A 16612-nucleotide genomic window follows, 5' to 3' on the forward strand; every position below is an offset into this window, starting at 1 on the left:
CAGTGATTATTTCTTTAGACAGTGACTATTTCTTTAGACAGTGACTATTTCTTTGGACAGTGACTATTTCTTTAGACAGTGACTATTTCTTTGGACAGTGATATTTCTTTAGACAGTGACTATTTCTTTAGACAGTGACTATTTCTTTGGACAGTGATTATTTCGTTAGACAGTGATTATTTCTTTAGACAGTGACTATTTCTTTGGACAGTGATTATTTCTTTAGGCAGTGACTATTTCTTTGGACAGTGATTATTTCTTTGGGCAATGACTATTTCTTTGGACAGTGATTATTTCTTTAGACAGTGACTATTTCTTTAGACAGTGACTATTTCTTTGGACAGTGACTATTTCTTTAGACAGTGAATATTTCTTTGGACAGTGATATTTCTTTGGACAGTGACTATTTCTTTAGACAGTGATTTTTTCTTTGGACAGTGATTATTTCTTTGGACAGTGATTATTTCTTTAGACAGTGACTATTTCTTTGGACAGTGACTATTTCTTTGGACAGTGACTATTTCTTTAGACAGTGACTATTTCTTTAGACAGTGACTATTTCTTTGGACAGTGACTATTTCTTTGTACAGTGATTATTTCTTTAGGCAGTGACTATTTCTTTGGACAGTGATTATTTCTTTGGGCAGTGACTATTTCTTTGGACAGTGATTATTTCTTTAGACAGTGACTATTTCTTTAGACAGTGACTATTTCTTTGGACAGTGACTATTTCTTTAGACAGTGACTATTTCTTTGGACAGTGATATTTCTTTAGACAGTGACTATTTCTTTAGACAGTGACTATTTCTTTGGACAGTGATTATTTCGTTAGATAGTGATTATTTCTTTGGACAGTGACTATTTCTTTGGACAGTGACTATTTCTTTGTACAGTGATTATTTCTTTAGGCAGTGACTATTTCTTTGGACAGTGATTATTTCTTTGGGCAGTGACTATTTCTTTGGACAGTGATTATTTCTTTAGACAGTGACTATTTCTTTAGACAGTGACTATTTCTTTGGACAGTGATTATTTCTTTTGACAGTGACTATTTCTTTGGACAGTGATATTTCTTTAGACAGTGACTATTTCTTTAGACAGTGACTATTTCTTTGGACAGTGATTATTTCGTTAGACAGTGATTATTTCGTTAGACAGTGATTATTTCTTTGGCAAGTGACTATTTCTTTGGACCGTGACTATTTCTTTAGACAGTGACTATTTCTTTGTTGAACGCGTCATTCAGATATAACCTTGAAAACAGGTCAGGAGTTGACATGGAAAATAAACATTGATGCGGCCTTAAGCACCTTACATAAGTTAAACAATTGTGTCAAATGGCCTACAGCTGGTGACGTCTGTTTATGAGTTAAAATAGGAAAGGAAGTTGGTTCCCCATGTAGTTGATATAGAGCTTTTACTTTAATCTAGAATGATAAAGAAAACATGTGAATTTGTATGTGAGGAGGTTCTGGGGACATCTAAATTAGAATCACACCAGGCAAAGGAAATTACAGGAACAATGTTTTGCTTTAAATTTGATTTATTTTAAACTTGATTTATTTAACGAAGCCGAACAAAGCAAACTCTACAAAATATATCAATTGCCTCTCGTCAGTGGTGTGGATATTGGCGCGGGGGTGGGGTGGGGTGGAGGGTGTTGATATGGAAGGAAATCGGAAGTATCTGGAGGAATGACGTGTGTATGACAACCACAATAAACTCTTATATAGAACCACTGATGATCACAGAGATCGAACTAGAATCGCAATGGCAATAGGTAACTCAAAACAAAGATGAAGGGAGACAACATTTTAGTAAAAACGCTAGTTATTGATGGTAAATGTGAGTAAGCCATTTGTTAGGAGGGTGATACTGCATCATTTTAGTATGATGACAACAACATAAAAAATAAAATAAATAAAACTTTAAAAAAGATTAACAAAAAAACGAAAACCACTAAGCAAATACAGAAGAGGGACGAAGGTGTTGACAAAAATGACGACGGGCTATAAATTAAGAAAGACAACTAGGACAGAGAAACGTCGCTGCTTTCAGTTGGTTGTAAACTTTACTATCCGTCTTTTGCGGGTTTTTGATTGTATAATTTGGTTTACGTCATAACTTTGTGAATACCGCCATCTTTGTGAATGTATTTTGAACAACTAGCAACTGAGCCATTTTGAGTTGATTGTGAACAATTTGCGCATTGCAAATTGGCAGACAAGGACCGTAGGACGAAATATGTCAGAAATAATGAGAACATCGAGAGAGAACGACTCTTTCTCCACGCCATCACGAGAACCCGATTTCATGGAACAGTGCGTGCAGCCACAACTGGTCTATGACACTAAAGGACATTTCGGATCTAGAACTAAAGTTCCGTGAACTCGAGCATCAACTCCAAAAGATGAGACTTGAACAGAGATGTGGGGAACTGCAGCGACAATTGGAAGCAAAGACACTGAGTTGTTAGACAACAGCCGACCACGTGTGTACAGCAGCACTGGCCCCACAATCCCCAACCAACCCCGGCCCTCCAATTTCATAAGGTAACAATAATTTTACATGGACAGGGGCTTGATACCTTCTTGATGAATCCTAAACAATTGACATATGTGTAGACAACGGTGTGAAACTAAACGTGGGGGACAAAACAATTCAGTAAGGAATGTAATTATTGAGCAGTAGGGTTATGCAAGCCTTCAGATTTTGTTCGAGATGCTGGCAGATCATGTACAACTGATCAGTCCCTTGATTTCATTTGCTACACCCAGTCCATATTTAGATTGGCTGCTAATTATGTGTGGCAGAGTGTCTTACTCTATGATAAGGCAATATGAAAAAAACCACTGCTGCCATAGACAAGCCGGAGTCCTCAGAGAAGAGCACCATTCCTATCGAATGATCGTGAAATATGTCGCAGATTTGATAACGACGTCCAGACTGGAGAATGGCTCACAACTGTTATAAATGTTATGGATCAAATAAGCCTGCAACAAAACATGGCATAGTTATCAGCTGAGTAAAAAAAAAACCGGTTATCCTGGAAGTATCCATCCTACAACCTGCAAGCATCAGCCTGGGAAGAGTTTATCTCCATTGAATTTGATGACTATGATAGGACATTTATTTTGCAGGATGTGGAAGAGGGTTTTCGTATTGTTGATGAGAACGTTGAATTCAACGTGTGTACCTATGTATAGTTCAGTAATTATAAATCCACCGCAATGTCTAGTGATCTTGTTGAATCTCAAATTAATCATGAAGCACGAGGTGCTGTGAGCAATGCTCACTAAGAATACCCCCGCTTATCCCAATCTCCCAAAGTGTGTTCATAGGTATAAATTACCTCATTCCTGAGTGTAAAAAAAGAAAGGGCATGATAAAACCTTGGGTAGTCTCTTCTCTAGGGAGAAATGGATAAGAGATCAATCCATATTGCGACTTCGATGTCCAGTGCGCTTGACCTTTGACCTGTTGACGCCAAATTCCATAGGGAACATCTTCGTCCCATTGGTAGTCCATGCCTATGATATGGTGACTGTAGGTGGAAAGGATAACTCTTAAAAGACCGGAAACCATATTGATACTTCGATGGCCAGTGCGCTTGACCTTCAATCTAATTAAAATTAGATCCTTTGATCCGCTCATCTACTATCGCTACACAAGGATCTAACAACTCCCCATTAGAGGTCATCTCGGATTGAACTTTTGCATTGACCAATCAGCGATTGGCTTGAGAATATTCGGTGCGATTGTATATTCGGAACGACGACTTCTGAACGTATATATAAACAAGTAAAATAGCTGCGGCCATACCAGCCTCACCGTCCACACCACACAGGATATCTAGTGTATGTAATATTTGTTGTCTGTGTGGGTTTTTATTTCTAATAAAAGAAGTTGATCGAAACGGTACTGCGACATGGAAGAAGCTTTTGAAGCTGAAACTTAGGCTGACCGATGAGAAAAAGGATAACATACAGAAGATCATCGAGTTGCCGCCACACTCGGAGGGAGTTTGTGTAAAGTGTTTCACGAAAGTCGAGAAAATCATTAAATATAAGAAAGAAATCGATAGCATCATATCCGTTTTCAGGGAAAGTAGGCGCAGGTTCAAAGCCAAAACTCCGAGTTCATCAACTAGAAAGAAAAGAGTTTGAAGATCACCGCAGGTTTGTGAATCTTTGTGAAACTATTATAATAATTGAAGTTGTTGAACTGTTTCGTAAACCAGACACATAAAGTTTAGGCTCTCAGGTATAAATATGTTTGTTTCCTCTTTTCCGCTTTTCCGACTGACCTTTAATTATCTTTAATACTATTTCAGTGAAGATCTGAATGTTCCATTTCATGTTTGATGGTTTCATGGTCCATATATATTGTCCACTGTACAATTATAATACTTTTTTTGAAAACACTCGAAAAAAGACATTGACATTGACCACTCTTTCTATTAATCCAAATTTCTGTCAATTTTATTCTATTGCAATAAATTATTTGCACTTGCTAAATCAACTATGTTTTGTGAAATCACTTTTTTTGGGAAATGGGGTATTCTATATCCATTGTATAATAAGATAGTAGTATGATACGTCATCAAAATAAGATTTTCTTTTCTATTATAATAATGATAAGTTGATGGATGCATTTTTAAAGATTGCTTGAATTTGAATTCTGATCTACCAAACTCAATTATTTTCATGTATATATATATATATATATATATTGCCCTTACAGTTACGTTCGATCACATAGATCTATTGATGTAATGTAATACTGTGTTTGCTTTCAGTAAAGTTCATGTTGTCACAGTTGTTAAACTTAAAATATATCCAAAAATGATATTATACACAAAATGTAAATTTCAACTCTTACTCCGAATTTCATTAAATTTTTCCAATTCCCCCAAATGGTGTTTCCCAAAGTAGGCTGATAAATTCATGTATATGAAGCAGACAGTACTCTGACTACATCATGCGAATTGATAATCACCAGGACCCTATCCAGTGGAAGCATATGTAAATTTATATGTAGTGATTTATTGTGAAGAAGACGACCCTTGATACTATGCAAAAATATGTATTGCTCATGTGCAGGTCAGGTCTTGTAAAACAAAAACAAAGAAGAGTTACATACAAGACTTTCCTTTAGTAGGCATATTCAAATGTAGGATATTTATAACATGTCAAAATTTGTATTTATTTATTTTTTAATTCTGCTCATATCAACAATATTTATCAATGAACCCCCATCTCTTCTTTTGCATTATTCTTGAAAATTCAATGCACAAACATGGCCAAAAAGATTTAAATCACCCTACCATGTCCTTATATGGATGCATTTATGACTGGTTTCCATTGTTATGTGATCTAAAAGTAAGATTTTTTTGTAATTGTAGTAAAACTCCATTGCATCTATTAAACATTATTTAAAAAAACATATCTACTACCCAATTTGTTTTAGCATGAAAGCAGAAATAAACATTTTGTTTTTGCCCTAGGCCTTACTTTAAGCAATGATATGAAACTTTATCAACTTTGATATACACTGTATATATAATATATCTGTTATTGAACATTCTTAGGTGTGTCTTCCTGAATTCAGACATGTTTGCAAAGACCCTGAGCGCACTTCTGAAATGACAGTTCCTATTATTTCACAGCCTACTGGTATGTATTTCACATGTGCACAATTTAATAGCACTGTTCATCACTGGTGAAGCAGATGCATTAAGAGGCCGAGATAAAGTTCAATTTATTGTGATGTTGAGATGAAAATTTTTTAATTACTAGGCCCCTTGTGTAGCGATAGTAGATGAGCGGATCAAAGGATCTAATTTTAATTAGATTGGCTTGACCTTTGGACCCCAAATTCGATAGGGAACATCTTCGTCCCGTGGGAAGTCCATATTTATGATATGGTGACTGTAGGTGGAAAGGATAACGCTTTAGAGTCCGGAAACCATATTGCTACTTCGATGTCCAGTGCGCTTGACCTTTGACCTTTAGACCCGAACTTCGATAGGGAACATTTTCGTCCCATGGGTAGTCCATATGTATGATATGGTGACTGTAGGTGGAAATAATAACGCTTTAATGTACGGAAACCACTGCGTCTACAGACGGACCCACAAACCGATTTCAGTATACCCCCCCCCCCCTCCCCCAAGCAACAAAGTTGTATAATTATGCATGATAATTATGTTGTATGCGATAGACCTAGAAATATTGTTAGTGCCTTGGGTGCCATTCCAAAGTTCTCCAACAAAATTGGACTTATACACGATGCTAGTCGACTTATTGGTACAAGCTTGAATGGTTACACTTCTGATACTTCTTTTTCATATATATGAATATCAGTCATGCATGTAATAGTATTACCAAGAACTGTTTTTGGCAAAGGTGGACCTTAAGTTTGCATGCAGATCTGTTAACATTCACCCAGGCAACTACTGGTTTACAGATTTGAAATGGTGTTTTGAGAAGGACAATTTTACATACGTGTATGATACAAAACTGGCCTTTGGGAATGTTTAAAGTCCCAGCATTTTTCAAAGACTATCCAGTTGTGTTTCGGGAATTGTTATGGTCAAATATGGTATTACAGTGATTGTATGTGTTGATGATTTCTCGATTATTGAGGACACTTTTGAAAAATGTTTATGTGCTTTGCAATTTCTAATCAGAACTTTGAGACAGTTGGGTTTTAATATCATATCAATTGAAACAAGGTTAAGGGACCTTGTCAACGATTGACTTTCCCTCCCAGTTGATAAACTACGACTTCAAAGAGTCACTCTTCAGCTTTCCCGCTAAACCGCGAGGTAGTAAGCGTCAACTGGAATCGCTAATCGGTCAATCTGATTAAAACCAGGTCCTGAGATCCGATCACTTAGATCGCTACACTAGGCCAAGTGTAGCGATCTAAGTGAGCGGATCTTAGGATCTGGTTTTAATCAGATTTTGCTAATCGGCAAGCTGAACTGGGCATGCAAAGTGATTCAGAGGACATACCTTTCTTCGACGTGTGATCGATGCGAAAAATGTCTTGCACAAGCAATCCGATAAGTACGAAAGTACCTACCTACCTAGTCCTTGTTGCGCCCGTGGGCACATAGGACAAGGACTAGTTTCTTCCCTGTCTTTAGCAGCCTTTTCAATTTCACCCCAGGTCATGCCAACCTCTCTCGTTTCTGTTTCAACGGTCCTCCTCCAGGTGGTCTTTGGACGGCCTTGCTTTCTTTTCCCTTCTGGAGTCCATCGAAGTGAGACCCTAGTGATGTCATTGATGAGTTTCCTTAAGACATGTCCAATCCATCTCCAGTGGTATTTCATAAGTATGGTGCGCATGTCTGAGGATTTTGTTCTTGCATGTAAATTCTCATTTGAGAAAGTACGAAAGCCTATTTACGAAAGCCAATTAGTATCATACCAAAAAAATTCACCTTCCGTTATCTCGTAATTACGAGATGCGACAATGTATTCCAATGGTCTATTGTCTCTGACGACAGTATGTACCGTGATGCAAAAAATATGCCTTGTCTCGGCGCACATTATCGTCGGCGACAGTATGTAGTATCAATCGGGACCCCTCGTCCTTTACATCATAGAAAGACTCGGGCGTCGCACGGTAGACATGTTGGGCGGACATGTTGTAAGTAGTCCCCGTCCTCAACGACTCGATGGCAGACGAAGGTAAGAGAAAGTGTATGTCATGCGGGGACCAAGATAGACGTTTACCTCTTCTCATTGGGGGAAAAATGCATTCAAATCAAGAACTTTTCAATAATATTTTGCAATTTCTAGACATTTCCGAATTAAAGCAGTCCGAAATTTCTCAGCTAATCTTATACATTTGTGATCCTTGTTGCAAAAAAAAATCGTTTTATACTTTTAGAAGAAATGCACGAACGCATATCATATCTTACCTTCAACAATTAAATTCAAAACGATGTCCCAGTACCCCAATTAGAAACCAACAGAAAAGAAAACGCGTCATCGATTCACTAATGTCCTCGGTGGAAAAATTGAAGTTGAAACTAAATAAAAGTCTGGATGATTCTAAACCTTGTACAATACAACCTGTACCACTAGTCCATACTTACTCCCAATTTCAACAATATGCCTAATATTGATTTTCATGAAAAAAGTAGTAATGGACACTGTACAGTATCCAAGCACTATCACCTCTAGGAAAAGCTGACCTACGATGCTTCCTTTTCAATATGAGACTCTGAAAACAGAAATATACCTTCAACAGATAAAAAACACGCTTTGATTCCTTTGTTGGACAGACTCATGACCTGATCCTGCATCAAAGAATTTAAAGGACACACAATAATTACGATTCCAGGTGTCTTGGTTTTTCTTTTAAATTGAAATGAAAATGGCAGACTTTGAAAAATAACGCTTTTGCCGTATCCAGTTGGTAGAATCGACACAATCTTTTCCATCATAAAGATGTTTCAATGTTTCTATTTGCTTGTCCTTTAAATCAAAACAAATGTTTATAGATTTCTTCGCATACGACAGAGTATTTGTAAACATTGTCACGAATTGCCTCCGAGTCTGATTAACGCATGTAGTAAGTGCTAAAACCTACTAAAAGATACTAAATTAGAAGAATTGAAATCATTTCATTTTTACAAATAATATCAAATGACAAAAAGTATTCAGATATGAATAAAAATGTTTGGACTTGCTTGTTTATCGTTGCCATACAAGCAGCACTACGTCTTCACCGAGTCACGTTTCAAATCGATGTAAATCACTGCGCCGTGCGACGTCTGAGTCTTTTTACGTAGGAACGGAGGAAAGGGCGAGGTGTTCCGATTGTATGTAGTATATGTACCAACTGACAATACGTGCATATCGTTGCCGAGGAGGATATATTCCAAACGACAATATGTACCATCATAGTGTGTACTTAACGGTGGAATTACAAGAATCTTGAATTTTCAAAGTCATACACAGTTACACTAAGCATTGGGATATTATTAGCTTATATTATCGTAAAACTTGTAAAATCTAATTGGACATGGCGAGTTTATTTTTTATATGATACTAATCAGCTTTCGTAGATAACTCATATTTTTCATACGACTTCTCGTAATAATTCTTGTACTATCCGAGTCCTGTGAACTCCTGCATTGTCGTCCTGTCGGATACGGACGAATAATGACAGATAAAAAATTAATGTCTAATATTTGTATGTATTTATGAGTTATCAAATCTAGATAAATTCCCACTCCATGGTAACATAGACATCCTCTGGATGTGCGTCCATTTTAATTTTGGAACTAAATCCGGTCTTAATCCTTCTCCTGGCTCGTCTCCACCCACAACACATTCATTTCTACCCACATTCATCTGGTATCCCTCGTTATAAATAACTTCACTGACAGTCATAATCTGTCAATCCTTTCTCTTAACACCGTGACATGTGCTTTTTCCTGTTCACACCATTAACCGTTACTTTATTTTAATAACTCCTCGAGATTGTATTCTATCGATTCAATCTACGTTTTATTGTCTTCTTAGAAACAGAAACATTCCTGTTTTCATTTAGTTTATAAGTAACTTCAAATGTATACCATCGGCTGAAAAACAAAATGTTCGCTTTCATAACATTTAACAGTCTATAATATATGTATATATCTCGTGTTCATCCAAGCGTTCAACAGAATACTGAACGTACCTTCATCACCATCATCCCAAACCACGCCTATTGTCTCCGCTCATATTACGTCATTAGCCGTGGTTGTGCAAGAAAATCCTCAAATTTAGGAATATGTAAGCTCCCTTAATTTTGTTTTTGGCTTGTTGTTGTTTTTTTTATATGGAAAAAACACTGAGAGATCATTACGTGGCTCGTAGCGGAATAATCTGAAGATTGTCTTTTTGAAAAAAACTAATACATTAAGTTTATTGATACAGAATTTGCAAACATAGCTTCTGTTGTTGAGGAGGATTTCATTTAATATATACTATATACATATACTTGACTTGCTTCTAAACGAGTAAATTGCAAGTTTGTCTTTTTGTCTGTTATTCTTTGTAAACAAACGCTACCCGTTTTACCTGTGGGTGCAGCCATTAAAATATCGAAATCTGTTATGTTGACTATGATTGGTCAATAAATGATTGTGTAATTTCATAAATATTCATGAGAATCGATGGTTTCGCTGATCATACAGCCACAGTTTGAAGTAGGGCAGGTACTCCTTGACTCAATAAGCGTTGCTAGCGATGATTTTCCATCACAGAAGAGCTTATGTCTTCGTAATTGCGTATTGAGGAGACCCCCCCCCCCCATTTATTGCCTTAAGATTTTAGTGTAACATACAAGCACAATCTGAAAAATTAGCCATGCCACTAACATGAGATAAAAATTATAAATTCTGATGAATGTCTATTAAATATGTACCTGTTAGCTTGGCATCTAGTGATTGCAATCAACTGGATCAAGAGCGTTTTATGAGTTCGAGCCCCGCTCTTGTTATAGTCGTCAAACGTAAGACGAAATAATACATGGGCTCCTTCGCCAAACTCTCGGCATTTAGAAGTGAGAATCATGGTCCTTTCGGATATGACCTTAAAAACGGAGGTCCCGTATGGCACGATAAAGAACCTTTGTGTTTCATTTCTTGAACATTATCAGGAGTGCGTTCGAAATCGCCGTTCCCGTTGTTCTCGTGCTCCGTTTCTTAGAGTCACGAATGGCGAGAACATGTGAGCACGAACGTGTTCTTTGTTCTTCGACCACACTCTCTACAGCAATCGGATCACGCGCTTGTCCTTTTCCGTAACCGGTTACGGAAATAGCCGAGTAGTTACGATTGCAGAGGTGGTGTGAGTTCTTGCACCTCGAACCCGTTCTCGGGTTGCGTTTTCGGCGTTCGGGATCGACAGGAATTTGCACTCGTACGAAGAAGGGCGATCTCGAACGCACTCCATATGTAATTAATTGTCATATAGGAGAGGGCGTTCTAAGTTTTAAGAACTTGTGCTCAATCCTTTTGTTATAACATCCAGACAATAAAATATGTTCAAATCAAAGAACATAACTGCTGCGGCCCTGAGCCCTAAGCATAGGTCTATATTTGGAGTACCTCACCTACAGCTGGTGACGTCTCTATATGAGTGACATTATCGACGGAACGTAAAACAAAACATGCAACCAACCCTCTTGATGTAGCATAATTAAACAATATTTTTCATTTGTATTGTATATTTTACATTTGTATTTAATTTTCCATTTGCATTGTATAATTTCCCGTTTCTATTGTAAAAATTTTCATTTGTACTGTATATTTTCTATTCATATTGTATATGTTTTCATTTGAATAGTATGATTTCCATTTGCATAGTAAGTTTTTGTTCATTCGTATTGTATCTGGGGGATTGTTTATTTTGATTTACTACGAAGCATTTCATTAGTCAACATCCCTTCGATAACTTTTCACTCATAACTGTAGGGGAAGTACCACAGATAGACATAGACCTACATGTATCCTTAGCGCTTAGTGGGAGTTCTTTAACATGTCAACACGAGGTCTCTGCTTTTAAGGTCATATTCGAAAGACCCGTGATTGTGAGCTCACTTCTAAATGCTGAGCGTTGGCGAAGGAGCAATCACTACCTGTGTTATGTGAACTCACGACCTCACGGTAATGAAATAAAGAGCTACCGCAACCGGTTCCGTGTAGAACTAGATCTAGAACACGTAGCTAGCAATGGCAAATCGAGCGCTGGACACCCCCTCCACTCACAAATATGATCTTTCTTTTTATAGAAATGTCTAAAAAAAAAAAAAAAAAAAAAAAAAAAAAAAAAAAAAAAATGTACGTTTTATTTTCTCAGAACTTAGTAGTTTCATGGGATCCCCCGGGCCTCCATCGAAGCTTTGCCCTGGTCCACTCGGAGCCTCAAGCCCCTAAACATCCAGCCGTTTATTGCATCTTTTCGTTCAGAAATCTCTAGATTCGCCACTGGTTAAACACGAGGTTGATAAGCAGGGGAAAATATCAAGAGGCGCGTAAAAGCGATAGATTTAATTTTCGAAGGGGGGGGTCTCATTTTTAGCAAATTTATACGGTACATGTACTTTCATGCGAAACGTGGCTCCTGACCTTGACCTCGTATAACCCATCTTGAACAATTCGCGCCAGATGGATCGATCCTCATGTGACTTATCAATATTGAGGGTTTAAAGTGGAAAAACTGTATTTTCAACTCATGCAATATACTTATATTTGATTAATAACTAAAGAAAATGTTTATGTTGTCACATTTTTAAAGATGTCAGACATGCATAAACAGAAGTATATGTTAACATCAGAAAATCCCACATTTTTAAAGATGTCAGACATGCATAAACAGAGGTATATCTTAACATCAGAAAATCACACATTTTTAAAGATGTTAGACATGCATAAACAGAAGTATATGTTAACATAAGAAAATCCCGCATTTTTAATCGTGCACAAATGAAAAATAAAATCACTGTTGAGTATTGTTAAAATGTTTTTCGTATGTATCTCTGTTACACCTCGATTTGTTATTGAATACCCCCCCCCCCTCCTTCGACATTGCACGCATGGAATCAAAAGGAAATTAGATGGCAAAATTGCTCGAAGGAATTGACGTACACTCAAATATGCTTGCGCATCTAAGGGCAAAAAAATGAACACGGTTGCATGTTTAAAGAGACACTACAGCTCATTTTCCACATTTTAATAAAGTGCTTTTAAAAACATGTATTAATAAAATGATAAAAATCATATCGATACTGACAATTTTGAACAATTGAATGCATCAATTTGCTCTAAACTGCGCTTTGAAGATCATCCGAAATTCAAAGGTTTCTTCATGCTGACTCGGACTTTTGAATGGTTATTTACATCACGTGGTTTTGAATGACAGCGAAGGTGTTGTGTAAGAAATTATTTAAATTCCCCTTCAAAGGGGTCCACAATCACCTTTCAAGTATAAAATTATTCCCTGCTCATTATAATAAGTAAATAATTATATAAATCATTATTTCAACAGAAACCCTCCATGTTTTTACAACTAGTTAACACGTGTCGTGTTCAGATAAAAATAACACTTACTTTTAAAGCAGTGTCTTCGCGGCTAGTCCCAGTGGCAGATTTAGGGGGGGGGGGGGGCAGAATACCGCTCCCTTTTTTCGCCACAAATTGTGAGTGAAACTCCAAATTTTGCACCCAGAATGGCCGATTACTTTGGCTGATATTGGACTTTCACATCCCCCTTCGGAAATCCTAGATCCGCCACTGAGTTACAATCTTTGTTTTCCAACGGTCATACTGATCCCAAGGTCAATTTTATTTCACGTATGAGTTTTATCTCATTTTATTTTTACCTCTTTTCTCACAGAATCTTTCAAAATTCTGGATCTATCCACTACACTTTCTCTCACTGGACGACATGCTGCATTGTTTACTGTCTATGCGCATGCGTCTGAAGACCGAAGGAGGAGACTCGATATTTTTTGTATAGGCCATCAAAAAGTAATAATTTTTATGTTAAAACAAGAATTTTTAACTTTAGATAAGTGTTATTTTCGCAAAGTTCATACATTCAACAATGCAACAAAAATTGAGAAAGCCCTGAGAAAAATGTCATTTCATGATTTTGCGCAAAATGAGCTGTAGTATCTCTTTAACTACTCGGCTATTTCCGTAACCGCAAATGGTTACGGAAAAGGACGAGCGCGCGATCCGATTGGCATCCTCTGGTGACGGAACGAATATTACGTTACGTCAATATTGATTGTGACGTTACGAAATTGGCCATTTGAAATTTGGCGAATTGACAGCGAAAGGGTTTTAAAATTCAATTGTTGCGCGCCATTCATAATTCTTTCGCTGAACATCACATGCTTGACACCTGGGCCACCTTTTTGATTTGCTGGTCTACTTCAAGTTTGGACCCTTTTGAAGATAAGTAACTTTGTTCTGTAATCGCTTTTTTGAAAGAAGAATAATCCACTGATAACATTGCTTCAAATCCTTCCTGAAAGATAACGAGAAAGACGTCAGCTACTTTGAAAGGTAAGACGCACATTTTGTATTTCGCCATAACATTTCATCTCGGTTCATATTATTTTAAAAGAGGGTGTCCATTATGACATCAGGCAGAGGTCGGCACATTCTATCTCTCAGATTTTCATGAAACTTTGTGCACAGGTTCCTACTGACCCCAATATGAAATTTGCCAAATAAAAAGTTTCTATCATGTTTAGTTTGGGTTCGACATGGAAAAACAACTTTGAGATAATTTTCGGTGCAAAAAGGTCACGAAATATTGGGAAAAAGTGCTATGTTTGAACAGCTCTAAAATGTCATATAACTAAGAAATATAGGAAAGCAATATTTTATATGTTAGATATACACTATATGCAATAACTAAGAGGGTTTTGGTGTGTATATTCATCCAATGAATGAATTCATTGTTAAAATTGCACATATTTCACACCAATATATTTTACAAAATAATGATAAAAATTTAAGATCTCATAAACCCCAATACAATGTCTCAAAAGAAATAAATTATGTATAACCAGAAACTTAAAGAGGTGTATTTCAAGTTACAAAAATAAATTCAGTGGGAAACGCAAGGTTTGATGGTGAAACGTTGAACTGAAATCTCAAAATTTTCAATAAGTGCGAAAAGGTCAACTACATCTTATCTAATAAATGGATGGTGGAATTTTTGTAATCATGGTATCATTTTGAAGGGTTCATCAAATAAAAATAATCCACCATAGGAATTTTCAAAATTTTGTTTACTGCTTGATTTATTTCACATAGAATTTAACATTGAAGTATATGGGGAAAAGCATGTTTTATTACAATATTTGAAAAAGAAATTATATTTTCATACAAGGACACCGCTAAGCGGAGCATCCCCTCGCGGCAGGAAATATCATGAACATATGCATGTATTATCAAGGCATAAATGAGGAATGGGGCCAATACGTTGATATATATATATATATATATATAATATAATAATTCCCAGATTTTTATACAGTTTAATAAAAATTGAAACTTTTTCATAAGAACACGACGATGAAACATTGACATTTATAGTTTCACATTTTGAATTCTTTTGTGATATAATAAAACGTTAGTAATCATTACACATGTATGCATAATGGACAGCGAATACAAGGGAAGCAACTCTCATACTTTTCAACATTCTGCACTCCGTACTCTGTGTAAACCGGCCAATTTCTTTGGAACCACACACAGCCGGTTTAGACAGATTATACTGTATAGCTATTTATTATTGATTAAAATTCAGATACCTCTAACATCATTAGGTGGTGGGGGGATAATTAATATGGCATTTTTAATTTAACCTATTAAGGTGCATATTATCTTGGTTGGGGGGGGGGGGGGCATATACATACGTGATTGGACAGTTTCCCTTATTCCTAGCAGAAACATATCACATATGCACTCAATTTCAGTAATTTACTTACCTGAATATACCTCACAGTTGTTGTATGCAGAATGCATGAACTCAGAAAATTCCCACGGAAGCAATAATTTTTCGTTATGTAAAAAGACAATATACCGGTGTTGACAGGTCGACGAAGCTTGTGAAATATCTTTATAGCTTTCAAAAATTACGTACGCCTCAAGAATTAATTCAGAATTAATTCTGTAAACAGACACGTGTAGTAATCTGAATTAATTCTGTATTGTAAACACGTGGGGTAATCTGGTAATGAAACCGCGACGTTCATCAAATTATTTTAATAACACGGTGTCAGAGATAGCGCTTTTAATTCCTACAGACTGTCTTTGCGCACACCAACGTGCACTAGGCCTAATATGACAATGCACAAATACAAACTTACCTGCAGCAGACGTAAGCTGTCTAGTTTTCTTTAAACTGGTTCCCTGTTAATTAGTGCAACCGAAGCGACCAGGGCACCTATTCACAAAATATATTACGACTAAGATCAAAATTTACAAACACTGTAATTTCCTTATTTTACATTTCTCGTAGACTTTCTTAATTAATATGTAAAGTACATCCATGGTTTATAAAAGTTTAATACATACTTATGACCTTGCGATCAGTATTTCATAATCAGACAGCATTATTTTTTTCATCTTAGTCGTAAGATATTTTGTGAATAAGTGCCCTGAATCGTAATTTGACAGGGTACCAGTTTGAATTAACCGGAAGTGAGTATTGTCAACTCGTACATAAAATTTCACGGTTTTTAGGTAGTAAAGACGCGATATTTTAAGAAATATTTCACCAATTAACTTGAAAATGAATAGGGTTCGTCTTTTTACAATGCCACATATGTACAGTGTATGCGAAGGCTGAGAATCGTTAGTGCAAAGGTTCTCTTTAAATCTTGCCCACAAGCTATAATGGACACACACACACGGACACACGCACAGTAGCGATGCTATATCCCCTCCGCAACTAGTTGCGCGAGGGGATAATAAATCTCTCGGTAGAAAGTTATAAACACTTTCTCTTAGTGAAAATATGAAATAAAATTAATCATTGACCACACACATTTTTAGAAAATTAGATTTTCTTATTTTTACAAA

At 36.5% G+C, this 16612-nt stretch overlaps 1 protein-coding gene across 1 annotated transcript in view; it reads left to right on the plus strand.

Moving 5' to 3' along the window:
* The first annotated feature begins 13883 nt into the window (after window positions 1-13883).
* Window positions 13884-16612, plus strand: part of LOC125680428 (tetraspanin-1-like) — a 72115-nt gene continuing 69386 nt past the window's right edge. Inside the window, exon 1 of the mRNA XM_048920024.2 lies at window positions 13884-14080. The gene's annotated coding sequence lies outside the window, so the exon portion shown is untranslated. The remainder of the gene's footprint in view (window positions 14081-16612) is intronic.

The sequence above is a fragment of the Ostrea edulis genome, chromosome 2 (assembly GCF_947568905.1).
Source record: "Ostrea edulis chromosome 2, xbOstEdul1.1, whole genome shotgun sequence".
NCBI classification, from domain to species: Eukaryota; Metazoa; Mollusca; class Bivalvia; order Ostreida; family Ostreidae; genus Ostrea; species Ostrea edulis.